The following is a 15312-nucleotide window of genomic DNA, read 5'->3' on the forward strand; positions in this document are numbered from 1 at the left end:
TCTGGTTAGCCCTGTCTCTCTGATTAATCCAGCTGAACATCCTTAGAGTTTCTCAGGAGCACACAGTTAAGCAAGTACCTGCATGTTACCAAGATTCAGGCCTCCATTATCCGGATAGTCTTACCACCTATACATGGTTTTGCATAGTATTTGTTATTTCTCCTCCAAGATATAAAGGGAACATGAATTCCAGGCATATAATTAAATTACACACCAGAACAGACCTTAATTTCAGGTAAAACAGCATAAAATAAGAGTAATGTAATTGAGCTGAAGGTGCTGATTTCCAGTGGATTACCTTGGATTCTTACGAGTGGTAAAAATTACCTTGGATTCTTACGAGTGGTAAAAATTAAAATCTGGTCTATAGTAGCTATTGTTTATCGTGAAAAATACCTTCTCCACAGCTATTTATCTTCACACTGATAGGGCAGTAAATAAGTACTTAGCCCATAAATGAATATGGTACATGAAATACTTTGTATGCTTGCTATGTATACAGCTTAATACAAGTATAGAAATGGATTAGACATTCCTTTTTAGTTAAGAGATATATCAGTGCATAAAGTCACAGTCTGGGTTCATTTAGCCTTTTCATTTGTAGTGCTCCATATTACATGAGCGCAGATCTATTTGAATCTCTTTAATATTCATGATCCTCTCACCAGTCTGAGTGAAAGAGATAAAGCTTTTGATAGCAATCTCAGCAACTTGATTAACAATGCACTAATCATCACTACCATTGACCTGATTCAGAAATGTTTTCAATTCATCCATCACTTTATAACCAGGGATGATTGCATTACCTTACCATTTTTTATTTAAATAAAACCACATGAGCTGTAAATATCTTGCCATTTTAACTAAATGCACATTGGTACCAAATTAATTTATTTTTAAAACTAAATACCAAAATGACCTATAATAACCAATTAGGGCAGGAGCATAGGGAAAGTATATCACAAGTGGTCTGCAATAAAATCAATTCACTTTGACTTCACATCAATAAATGTTAAATTGTGCCAAGGAATTAATTTTGCAATAAATTGTTATTGTTGTTATAAAATCTAACTAACGCATATTACCAGGAGTAATTATCCATATATCAGAATGCATTGAATGTAGAGTGTGCTCTATAATTATTCCCAAAATTGCTTATCATTCAAATGGTAATTTTAGGGAAAATGTTTCTTTAACTATAACTTTATAAATTTCATCTGAAAATTATTTTTTTAAGATTTTTTCTTTACTTGATACTGCAAAGAAAACAGAAAATGGACTGTGGAAAATGCAACAGATAATAAGTATGCTAATGGAATTTAATCAGTGTTTCTTACTTTCACGTATAATTGGAGTAATGTTGCAACAGTATTAGAAAAGTAAGGTACCTCATTTTGAGTGGAATTTCCATCATGAGTTCTAACTGGAATTTCCAAGCCTAATCATATAAATACGTAGTCCAGTATTGCTAAAAATATTAATATCCATCTCTGTAAGAACATCAAATCTATATTGGTCATTAAGTTTTATTATGAAATGTTCAATTTAGATAATGTCCCAACATTTGTGTTCAACTTGAAATCCATTTTCACAGTTAATTTCTATAGAATTTTGAAACTGTGAATGTCAGTGACCAAAGAGAAAACAAAAAGGAAAAGGAATATGAAAAGGAAAAAAAGAAAAAAAAAAGGAAAAAAAAAGAGAGAGAAAATAAGAAAAAGAGAAAAAGAAAAAAAAATTAAAAAGAACCACAATGAAATATTTCCTCTTCCTTGACTTGTACAGCTAGACAGAGGAGGAGTTTCCAATCTTCTTAACGTTTTGCAGGCCATGAATATCATGGCTGTTGTGCCCAGGCAGTTATTCCCATCTATCTTAGAATCATAGAATAGCCCTAATTCTAAGGGACTCACAAAGATAATAGGATCCAAATCATGGCTCCACACAGGAGTAGACAAAAATTAAACCATATGTCTGAGAGCATTATCCAAATGCTTTTTGAGTTCCAGTAGGTTTGATGCCATCACTACTTCCCATCAGTCTAGGACAAAATAAAGCAGTGTGCCCCAAGAGACAGACATCCCAGCTGATAGGTAATTTTTACTTGGGATGTAGGAGATATAAGTAGAGATTTGAGTCTTTATACAGTTTTCCATTTTATAGGCCTGGGATCATTGAAATGTTATTTCCACCTTGGTTTTACTTATTTAGCAATATTGTGATTGAGTGGGTCATTACTTCTTTGTAGTTGTGATGACCATGTTCATCTCACCTGAAGATTTATAATTGGCTTTGTTGCTTTTATTTATTTGTTTGTTTGTTTCCTTAACACCATCATGTATCTGAAATTCTGAACTCCCCATGTAATGGAAGACTACTTTTAGAAAGAGGTCGCTATTTCCCTTGAACTAGTTTAGAGGTAGAACACGTGAAACAAGCTCATCAGATGTGTAACCATTAATATCTAGGTACAATTCCTAACAGTATCCAGTTGCTCTTTGATGAATTAAATCTATTAGTGGTGCTCCTTTGGTTTCATCATTATTTGAACTAACTAAAATTTTCTTTGCAATCTCAGTAGACAAGATAGGGAGTCTAAGTAACTTTATGCATAGAACTGGTCACTGTAATTTGGACACGGAGACAGTTACAAAAGGAAGAGATTAAGGAAGACATCTCAGCTGGTACAGCTGCGTGGTGAAGGTCTGTACAACAAGAATTTCAGTCTCTGTGACTACCACCACCATCTTTTTCCATATCTAATAGTTACAAAAAGGAAATACCAGTGATAAAGACAGTGATCCTTTACACATTTAGAATCAATTATGATGATGAACTTTGTAAGATGACGTTGAACACTGTTTTTTCTTATGAAATATTACTATTCTGTTGGATATATTTTATGCCACCTTATTTTCATAATCACATATAGTAGCTCAAATTAGACAAAAACAAGGCTTTCCCAGAGGATTATAAAAAGATGTCTTTTTAAAACTACTTGTTAAATGGCTTGAATTGAAACTTTAAATTCTATGGAGCTACTGAATTTATAGTTTGTTTCAGAGAGTACTTGAGAAAATGACCAAATCACTTTATTTCAAATGTCTGTGGCACACATCCTGAAGATGTGACAGAATTTTCTAGCATTTTCTTTACTGTCTTAGGTCAGTTGTTGATATCTAAAAATCCAAGAACCCAATAATTAGCAAGAATTGATCATGAAAGTGGAATTTCCTTTTGGAAGTGAGAAACATATTTTGTAATAAAATGGATGATCTCTTAACTATTCTCCACATCTTGCAGCTGAAAGGAAACATCTCAGCACTCAACAAGACATTTTAAACCTCCTAAAATTGCATTGAGAATGGCTACAGCTTAAATGGGTGCACAGGACTGCTCATACATCACTCTGGATATCCAGTTTAAGGCCACCAAGTAGCTTCCTCTTTAAGTCAGTCTAAGTTACTTGAGCAAGTGAAATAAACAAGAATTATCCTCTGGGAGCACACAGAGGGGCTAGCTAAGATTAGACAACTGCAGCAACTAAAATTTGGTGATATGATTTTTCATGATAAAAAATTCCTTACAGAATGTTTGGGCTCTCGGTGTCTAAAGAATTTGTAGACTAGGTACTGATAAGTACTTCTGAAGATCCTGACACAACACGTTTTCAGGAATACCAAAGTGATATTTTGACTATGCAATACAAAGAAAAAAAGTAAAAAGTTAGGCTATCCATGAGACAGATATAGTACTTGAAGCCTTTGCATGTGAATTAGCTAAATACAGTGTTCACTTCTAGTATATGCTTCTAATTAAATTGCTCTGTACATGTGAAAAATAGTTTATTTTCATATTAAGACCTTTCTGAAGTGAATCATTTTTATCCAATGTGTGATTTTTTTTCATGAATGACTTAGATTTAATTTTCATAAAGTAAAAAGAATATCAGCCTAACCATTTAATACCAAAATGCATGGCCTAGAGAAAAGTTATTTTAAAGCTGTTTGCCTTTAAATTGTAACAGACTGTATATCTATTTGTCTAGACTCCATCAAGGGGACTATTGTAGCTGGAGTCATTGGTTTGAAGAAGACTAAAGGGCTACATCATGTCAAAGCCTCAAGTAGGAATTACTGCCTTTCTTGCCTCAGTTCACAGCTGTATTATGTCACCAAATCACATCACAGTGTAATCAAAGATGAATAAAATATTTTTTTTCTTTACCTTAAATGCTTTCCCTGTCAATTACAATCAAAGGACATGATTTTAGGTCTGTCAGTTGGCTGGGTTCTCTCCTACTGATGACTCCAAAACTGTAATCTGCTAAATATAAAATGAATCAGAGAAGTCTTAGAATGATTCTGCTATTAAGAAGAAGAATGTTTTTCTCCCACAGGGGACAAGAAAGTAATTGGTCTTTAAAGAATGAAATCAAAGATGTTAAAAAATGACCTTTTGGGTCCTTTCCTCTCCACTTCTGGCTTTCTGCTTTTTTTTTCTTCTGTGGTAAACTCTCAGCCTTTCAGCATTCCCCTCTTAAGCAGATAATCATAAGTATTCTAATCAAATCTGTCCAGCTTCGTGTGCCATTAGAATAAACATTTAACTGGCATCTTGTTTGCTGCATCACACCTTTTTTCCCTCTGTATTACTGTCCATCGGGTGCTTTGTAATGGGCAGGCTGTATGCCTGCTGCAACTCCAACATCTAGGCAGTTTACTGGCTTGATTACATCATTAACCATAATCAAAAACATTTCCCCAGAATGGTTTTAGCTTGGTAGTAAGGATTGCTTCCTTTGATCTCAGTAACATCATTTTACGATAGGTTGCTCCTCATTTACACTACAAATGCTGGCAAAAATGAAAGCAATACCTTCACTAGTAATACCAGATAAAATAAGTAGTTCAGCAGTCATGCCAGTTGCTTTCACCAATGAACAATCACTCTTTTCTTGTAAGAAAAGGTATAGATAGATAGATAGACAGGTACACTTGTATATGTATGTATGCCAATATTATATATGTATGCATGTTATAAATTATTTATGTGTGCATGCATCTGTATATTACATATGTATATGTATGCATACGTATACATATATGTGTACATGTATATATGTGTGCCTGTGTTATTCTACACTGCAATTTCCTGACATGTATTCTGTTACTTTACTTAACTGTACATCCTTTTTATCATTTAAAAGTGTCATAAAAAGTATGTCACAGGATTGCAGCCTTGCATACATACATTTGTATTCAGTCGCATGAAAAATTTTATTACACATATGTTGCTTCCATATAGTCCAAAAGATTATTTTAGTGCACTGCAGCCTTGTCAGAAGCCTCATACCATATTCCATTTGTATGATTTCTAATGACGCGTCATTCTTATAAGGCTAGTTTAATAGGTATATCCAATATCAGTTCCTTGCACTATGAAAGCATCAGTAGAGTAGCCACTACAAAACTGAAAATCTAGATGGCAGATTTACCTACTACTGAGAAATCGTACATGTGTTATTCTAGAGCACTAACAGCAATACACCAGATGCATATAATAAAAACTATGTTTGATCTGTACTGTCTCTAGGACTGTGATAGAGCTGACCCATGTGGGTATGATAGACAGAGGATGTTCAAAGGCCATTATACTCAATATACCCTTGATCTCTCCTGTGCTCTTCCTGTCATATTTTACAGTTGGGTCTTTTGGTCTTTTACGGTAGATCTGAAGTTTGCTCAGGGAAGCTGGGAAGTGTTTTGTGGCTTGCAGATAGTGTCAAAACAATAGAGCAGGGAAGAGATGGTTTGTGCACTTCTCAAAGCTAAGCGTCTATACTTAACTTCTGAGGACTGGGTTCGATGTCCCAGATGGTGCTGTCCAGTCCTATGTCCCTGCCTTGCTCCCATTCAGCTGCTTCCTTGTACTGCAGGGTTACAGGACATAGAAGATTTACATAAACTTTCACCTTTCCCTTTTAGAGCTGGGAGCTGACAATCTCATTGTTTGAGCAATCTCCTCCTTTCCTGCTACTCTATATGCAATGTGTCAATTGCTAATAGATTTTTGCAATTGAAAATCTTATTTATTACATTCCTTTGCCATTTCCAAGCCAAAGTTCTGCATTCTACAAATGTCTAACAGGCACTTGCCCTCCATATGCTCTCTTGAGATGATGTGGAAAAGGAAAAGGAAATTAGTGTCATCTTCTTGTTGGTTTGCAAATTTGTTTGATGTTCTTCAGTTGCTGATTCCTTTGTAGACTCTAATGTAAGCCTGAAAGAAGCAGCATACAAAAAACCTAAAAGCTCAGAATCTGTTGAAATTTTCATCAGTTTATGCCATCCACAGTGACAGAGAAGTAGTTTATTCTAGTGATATATTTTCATTTCTTAGAGATGGCCATTCATATAGGAAGGGTAGAAACAAGGTCCTTGCCTGGCAGCTGTCTAAACAAGCCATGGTATTCTTATGAGGATATTCCTTGTCTTTTCAGAAAAACAGATACATTCTCCAGTGGCCAAATCTAAAATGGTCACTGCCTTTAGTAGAATGATGCACTGCACAGTCTACAAACATGAAGACACAGGAAGCAGACTGCCTGCATCCATCAACCTAGTAAATGCATCCAGATTAGCAGAAATATTTTGAAACAGCCAATAATTATAAAAGAGTTGCTTGCCATTGCATAATTATTTTATAAACCACATAACATACAACTGTTACTTAGTCACAGAGGCCCTCTTCACACTGTACCATATGGCTAATGGCTTCTATCGCACATCACACCATACTGAGTATTCCTTCTCATCATACTGTATTGGCTACTGTCTCAGTTTGCTGTTAATGTCTGTGTTACCCTTTCACTGCATGTTTATTTTATGAAATTGTGGCATCTGTTTTTGGTGTTTATTCTAAAATGACAAAATGCCACATTTCCAACTCTAGCCTGAAAATTACCTCAATATTAATCTCCCAAGGTGGATTTAAAAATATATTTTTGTTGTCTTTTTCCTGAGCCTCTGACAAACAACTTTCAACATTTTATGCATTTTGATTTAAAGTAAGGTGGGGTTTTTTTTCTTTCTTTAATATTTTACTGAATTATTTGCAGCGTGTAACACTGTATAATCTTTCTGCTGATTACAACCATGCATCGCCTACATTCACCAAACTGCCGAAATACTGAAGTATAAATAGCCTTCTTTTTCATTCAGCTTCCAAATATTTCACATTCATTTCACAGCAAATTTCTTATTCTAGTAAGAAAGCACTATTGCAGGACTGTAACTCAGGTCCACAGGAACATTTTCCTAAGTTTCAGTGGCGTTATAGCAGGTGGGCTATAATTTAATAGTGAAATATTAAGTACTGTAATGGTAAGCTGTATTTTAAACTTCCTTTATACTTTAAATGAGCAGTCAGAAGTGGAATGGCCCTAGAGATCTGAATTTAACGCCATCAACCAATGTGTCTAACAAGCAAAATATTGATACTCCCCCAAAAACACCACCAAAAACTAAAGACAGCAACACTTCGCATGCGAAGGCTAAGTTCCAACAAAAGTCATGTTTGGCGCTGGCAGAGTGTATGCTGTGGAACTAGGTCACTTGCAGTCACTCTATCACAGACAAATCCTGGACTCTTCTGCAGCCACAGACGCCTCTTGACAACAGAAGCAGTAACAGTCTGTTGGGCAAGACAGCCAGGTCAAGGGTAGCTACAAGGATGGAAAAAGCACAAATGTTATGCACTTGCTTCTCCAAGATGTGCTGGTAACCATCTGTGTGCAAGTGTATGAGGTAACGAGTCCCTTTCTATAGGCAGTTCAGAAATGCGTCTGCAGTAATCTCCACGGTCAGCTCTGCAACCTTCCTGGGACTTTGTCTTTTGAAGCCTTCGACAGAAAACTCTGTGCTGATTTTGAACAGCTGACTACTTACTGCAAAACAGAACCAAGGAGTGAGCATCCAAATGGCTCATCAAAATGGCAGACAGGCAAGTATCTTTTTAGAACTAGACCATCTATATTGTCTATATATCAGAAAGAGAGAGTCAAAATATGCCAAAGCAGAGCAAGGTCATATTCTACTATTTAAGCAGTATGACTGATTAAGCAGTCCTGTTGCTCAAATATTGTGGCTTTTTTTTTTCTGGAATGGCTTTGTTCAGTGGTGCAAACAAACTTCTAAATCTGATTTCGGACTCAGTGAAGAAGTTTGACTATCGTCAAGATGTTTTGAGACCCACACATATTAATTTTTTTAGGTTCCTCTGTGAAAAAGCATGTTCCCTACAGAAATGTTACTAGCAGAGACATTGTTACATGGCAGGAACTGAAACAAAGTGTGATTTTCAATTTCTTTTTTTAAATTACGGGGATTAATATTGATCCTTTTTTTTTCTCCAAAGTCTGACAGGACTTCTCTCAAAACCTCTCAGCTAAAAGCAGCTGACAATGCTTTCATCACTTTAGCCAGTCCTATGCACAGTCAGCCTTCACTGCCTTTATGTAAAGATACTCGAAAAGTATCTTAAATATTAAAAAAAAAATTATGTATTGATATCTATGCATACATCAAAGACAAAAGAGAAATAAAAATCCTTCTTTTCCAGTGAAGTTATAGCATAGTGGCCTACAACAGCTATACCAATCTTTTAGAATATTTTAAAAGAGACTTTCAAAAGGATCTTTCTGAAATGCATTAAAAGCTATTTTAAAGGATGCATATTGTGAAGGACTAGAGCTTATACAGCAATTTGATAGTTAACAGCCAATGAAGAGCAGGAGGTATTCAGAAAGCTAGAAATTCTCAAATCCAAAGTCTAAATATCCATAAACAACTGAGAAAAGTATTCCTAATTTGTCTTCCAACACTTCCATTGTCCTTTCAAAATGACCTTTACAAGCAAAGGTAGAGGTAGAATTTAATTTCATCTTGTATGGTTTCCACACACTTCCTGCATCGTTATAGCTTTTTTTTTTTCAGCTATTTCTTGGCAGCTCACTTGCCTCACCAGCAAAGATCTCAATTGCTTGAGCCCTTCCATATACTGCTTCTCCACCCCCATGTGCACTGAAGGCCTAAGAGAAAAGTCTGGGTGGAGCCTTCCTGTACAGAGGAATTGTTTATCTGAGACTGATGCATGGCTAGGTCCTACAACATGGCTGTATGAAAACCTCATGCAAGCTGTTAGCCCTTGATGTAAGTCTCGTGGTGAGATTGTGAAGTCTGGTTTTAATACCTGATCCTACTCTTGTTAAAGTTGGTGAATTATTTTCCAAGCGGTTCAGTAAGACCACAGTGATGCCTTTGGAGGATAAGACAGTTTTCATTGCTTCAGAGTCTAATAGAATCATAGAATCATTAAGGTTGGAAAAGACTACTAAGACCATCTAGTCCAGCTGTCAGTCACCCCCACCACGACCACTAAACTATGTCCCCCTGTGCCACATCTTTACATTTCTTGAACACCTCCAGGGACAGTGACTCCACCACTTCCCTGGGCAGCCTGTTCCAATGCCTCACCACTCTTTCTGAGAAGAAATGTTTTGTAATATCCAACCTGAAGAAGAAATCAGCCATGTTCGGTGTCCCAGGGGACATACCTAAGTAGCCCTGAACAATCACAGGATGAACTCACCTACTATCTCACAGCTCATCTCTTCTCCTAGTGTGGTTCCCTTGCACTAGGCTACCTGCAAATGACACATTCTCTCATCCTGCTGACCAGCTAAACTAAAATCAGTCTACTCATTCAGAATATCTGCTGACAGGTAACACAGTTGCAAAGAACTAATTGACAAATTCAGGCATTTGCAACATTTGGCAAAATTATTCAAATTTGTTCACGTATTTTTGAAGCTGTCTCTTCTGCTTATGGTGTTCCTCAGGCATTTACAGTAACTGATACCAAGGGGTAGAGAAGAAAGCTCTATTCCAGCAAAGCAATTCTCTGCTGAATACTGTACGCAGCAGCTACAGAATCTTAACTGCCTCTTAACAAGTTTTTTAATTGACCTATTCGGGTTTAAAGTGTCTCGTGTTATCTTTTGCTTGTTGTTTTTGTGTGTGTTTTTTTTTCCTAGACATCACACTGTGCAATTGCCTCAATAAAGCAAAGACAGAGTGAAACAGTCATGCACAATGTGTGCAGACTAAAGCTGAGGATTCCCATGTACCAGTTTATTTGTGGAGCTGGCTACACTTTCACTATACCATTTGGAGAATGCTAGCAATGCCAGAAGAGGAAAACATTCTGGAGAGAAGAAGGAAGGAACAATTGTTTGTTGGATGCTCAATGGACAGTTAGAAAACTTTATATCTGACTTCCTTCAAAATTTTTCTAAATCTGAGTGAAGTTTATTACAAACTAACATGGCTCAGTTCTTGTTGATTGGACATCTCTACAGTTTTGTCAGCTGCATTGAAGTAGGCTCCCACAGTAACCTTGCACTAATATTAGCATGACCTGAGTACTATCAGATATGTGTTATCACACAATAAATAACGTTTTACTATATAGTTAATAAGAAACTCACCCACTTTCCTATGCAGAAAATCATACCTTTAAAGGATATCTTTCTCTATTTTGTCAAGTGTAGCTCTTGCAAATCTTAGGAAATTTTGAAATAGAATAAAATATACCAATATGATACACTGAATTGCACACAACTGGAAGAAATAAAGAAAGAAATGGTAGGAAAGAGAAGTTGTCAAAAACATGATATTTTAGTACTCTATTTTTCTTTTTTGAAATATTCTATAGGCAAATAAGGGAAGAACTAAGTTGTTATTATCCAGACAATCTGTCTGAATTTTCCGTATGTCTTTCATGAAATGAGGACTCATAAGGAGTCTATAGGTCCTCTAAGCAATATAAACAATCATTAAATAGAAGACCCCAAAAAGTGACAATAAGTGAGACTTAAATTGGATTGTTGACTTTATGGAAAATGAGGTTTACATCATACATTTTGGTCTGCAGAATCATGGAGCCATGTGAAACAAAGTCTGACTCCACCTTGTTATTTCATTTGCATCTATGATATTTGAATTAAGGGTTATTCAAAAGTTATGCCTCATTTCCTTCCATACCTCCAACTTCAGACCGCTGTCAAGTATTATTTATTAACTCCATTACAGTACCACATGGAGACCCTAATCAAGATTATGCCCCTACTGCGTTAAACTCTGTACATTAGAAAATAGAAGATAATCCTTCTCCCAAATTCTTACATCAATATAAGTGAAAGATGCTATCAAAACATCTCATGATATTGTAAAAAGAACTTAAGTGACTTGATCAATGGCCAATGGTAAGTCAGTGGCAGAGCCAAGACCAACATAATTTCCTTTTTCCAGCCCACTGCTTCCAATCAGCAAGGATGTAAGAGGGATAATCTCTAATAACGGTAAAATATACAAGATTTTTTTTTCCAAGAATAAGGAGGAAAACAGTAAGACCTTCACAACTTTGTTCCATTATTTTTAACAGCTGTCTGAATTCCATTATTTTCAACAGCTGTCTGAATTCTCCATTTGGATAGACATCCCTTTGGCTTGCAGAAATGAAGTAGAATGTAACAAAATGTTTATTCATGAGAGGAAGAAAAACAAAACTTCATGTCAAATTGAAATGTCATAACTATGAGAGCAAATATCTGATCTAATGAACCTAATGTTCCTCCCTTTTCAGTGCCTCAGATCCACTACTTTTTCTTTATTATGTCACTATATTGTAGATCAGAAGGAAAAGAGGTTCCTTGGTCTCGTTGATATGGGAGAACAACAAAGATTTTTACATTAAAATACATTTGTTGCCCTAAGCAGGAAAAATATATCCCTTTTCGGATTTAGCCACTGGATTTTGAGAGATTTAGCATTGACTAAGTAGCAGATAAAAGGCAGAATCTGTTACTATTGAGACAAGCTATTTCTACAGCTAATTTTTTTTTTTTTTGCTATATTTGTAAGTTATATTTGGTGCTCAATATTTTAATCTGAATCGTACAAATCACTGAATTCCTTGATCTTAGTTTCATCTAAAATAATGAAAATTAGAAGGTGGCTCTTCACAACAGCAATAGATTCACTGTTGGTGATTTTAACTACACGATGAAAAGACTTAATTCCTGAAAGGAAACTTCTAGGTTGCCACACTGGATTGGAAGTGGACAAGTCAGACAGAAATAGCAGCAAGCAGAATTGGGATGATCACTTAAGACTATTTCCAAATGCAGAGCCAGCAAGGACAAATAAATTCTTCCACAAAATCCCTGTTAAATAATTCTTGCAGTAGCTCAACATAGTCAAGAACTTGGACACAAAAATCACATAAATCCTACTGCCTACAACTAGGTCTAGGCATCTGCATTTAACAAGAACCTCAAAACCTTTTACAGATGAAATGTGGCTGAGATGTATGCAGACTGAAGAGCTCTTCAGAGTCTGTTCCAATGAAAATATTGTCTAAGTACATAAGCATTAGAGCTGAACAAATAATTCTCAATGAATAATTTATCTGATTGATTTCCTCTTTTTCTTCTCTCCCTCTTCAGAGGCTATGCATGGACAGAACAAAAAGTATATTGAATTTATTCATTATTTGAAATTATTCACAATCTTGTTCAGTGAATAATTCTAGGCCTGAAAATCCTTTGAACTGTGGACTTTGAGTAGCTAATTTGCAGCTCACACCATAAAGTGTGTAATAACGAACTAACTAGCTAGCCAAGCACAGTTTTTAATTGCAAGAGTCTGACATCTGAATGAGTCCTGTTTGAAATTCAGTTCAGTAAGAGTACAAATGCTTAAGCTAAAAAGTCATTTTTACAGGCATTTTCCTAGTTCAGTGCAACTTCTCCAAAGCTGTGTTTAAAGACTTTGGAGGATACAAGGCAACGTATTCACATGGTTCTAATAGTCTCCTTTTATTTTAATGAACCTTAGCAATAAATAGATTATCTTAGTCAGGAAAAGGAACATTCAGCTTAGTGTGAAAGCATATATTAATAAGACTACTAAAAAAGTATTTCATGTGGCAACTTTTGTCTTACTGAGAGCTCACATGGGCAAAGAAGGGAAATGAAGAAAAGTGGCTTGCAGACATTTCTATGGAAAGTAAAACTGGACAAGTGAAAACACTTGAGTTGAGTCTGGCAAGTCTCCACAGACACAGAAGTGATTTTTCCTACCTTCATTCTTTCCTACTTTATTCTTTTCCCAACATCCTACTCCTGCCTGTCCTTGACAGAATCATCAGTTTAAAAGTAAACTTCTTGGTCTCCACATCACTCTTATTGAAAGACTGGCTACAGAGAGCTGATCAAAACAGAAGGCAGGTAGACAACCAAAGCAGGATTTCAAGAAAGGCTTTAGTATGCTTTAAAGTGTTTCAGTTAAGGGCTAGCTGAGGTCAGAGGTAGCATTAACTGGTATTTATCTGCCCCATCTTGTGAGTTTCTGTGTATCCCTAGAGGCTTTATCATATCCTACCTTTGAACTTCAGACTTTCAGTATGCTGTTGTATCTCTCATTCCACAACTTTGATTGTGACTGTAGTCAAAGAAAGAAGCTAGAGTTTATTTACCACCCATCAATCAGCAAACAAATTATTTACAGATGTGTTCATTTATTTGACTCTTTCATTTATTTACTTATGACTACAGCAAATACCACCACCAGACAGCGTCCAGATGGAAAACAATTACCTCACACTGGAACCGTATGCTTCTCAAGAGAAACTGGGAAATGATTTGAAATTTAGACAGTTAGAAACACTTAGAAGTATAACATTCAGGCCTTTTTTTTTTTGCTAGGAAATTCCCTTTGGATACAGTTACTATTAAATATTCCCGACATATCCAAAAAAAAAAAAAAAAAGGATTCAACATTCAGAAAGAGGCTTAGGATACTGTGAGTCCAAACTGAATGGTAATCCTGTGTAAGTGGCAACTCAAGAGTGCAATCTAGTCTTCTGAAAAAATTGCCCTGTGCACTGGGTCAAGTGCAAGAGTAAGCCAAACCATGTTGTTTACCCAAATACACGTGATGTGACTTGAAGCTCAAAGTATTGCTAGATATAGCATGTCAGAATTTACTAGCAGAGGAAGAGCCTTTTGATGACAGTGAAAAATAAATAATTAGAAGATTACTATTTGATCAAATTTGGTTATAAAACCTTACACTATTTGAAGTTGCTTAATAAAATTTATAACAATTTACAACATTATAACTGCTAAGGTAAGCAGGCAGCACAGCAAGATAGACCAGTATGCGTGACAATGAAGTGTGTATGTCTATATTCTGTATTCTTCACTAGTATCTCACAGGCTTCACAATTCCAGAGAAGTGACAGTTCTGCAGTAATATCCAACAAATACTAGCACTGGGAAGTTGCAGATTGAGACCTTCTTTGCATCTCCAGACTGTGCTGGAAAAGAATCCAGCCTATCATCTGGATCATTAGAGTCAAAAGCTCTACAGGCCCCACATCATTGCTCAAATGGTAGAAACGATAGCTTTCATCTGCACTCCTCCAAATCCAGATGCACTGTCATTTACTCCTGCTGTGGTATTGCATTTTGAACTTCATGTTTCACTGGGTTGTGCCTTAAAGGCAAAATGGATCCCTTATAATTCTAGAGAATAATTGAACTAATTCAATTTCCAGACATGTTTTAAAGATGTTTCTGTTCCCAGATATGTGGTCATTTGGAAGGCTTTTTTTCAGCCTTGGTTCTTTCTGTTGCTCTTTTCACTCGACAGAACTGGATAGAACCCTTGCAAGAATTCTCACAAGGAACGGTAGTAGATGACAGCTTAAAACTGAATGCAGTGCTTGAGTATTTATATAAATAAATACGAATGCAGGAAACTCATTCTACATAATAAAAAGAACACAACCCTGTACAAGAAAGAACTGTACGACCATCTTGTTTAAATAAGACACAAGATCATGCCTTATTAATAATAAAACTGGAAGTAATAACTGTGGAACTAATCTATCTTGGAGGGAACAGTATATTCCTGTATTTCCTGTGTTGGAGGGAAGAGCAGATTTTTGCCACAAAAACTCCTTTCTACATCCAAAAAGATGGGTTTCATCAAAAAGCTTATTTCTTGTTGTAAAGAAACTGAAATATTTTGGAGGCTTGCCAGACATCATGAAAAGCTAGATTTCCTAGGGATTTCTTTATATCAAGGAGTGCAAGTCCCGTTGATAGGAGAAGAAAGATATTAAAGCCTTAAAAATCCTTACATACACATATACATCCCAACAACTTTACAAATAATACTTCAC

Source organism: Numida meleagris, chromosome 4, assembly GCF_002078875.1.
Source record: "Numida meleagris isolate 19003 breed g44 Domestic line chromosome 4, NumMel1.0, whole genome shotgun sequence".
Lineage (NCBI taxonomy): Eukaryota > Metazoa > Chordata > Aves > Galliformes > Numididae > Numida > Numida meleagris.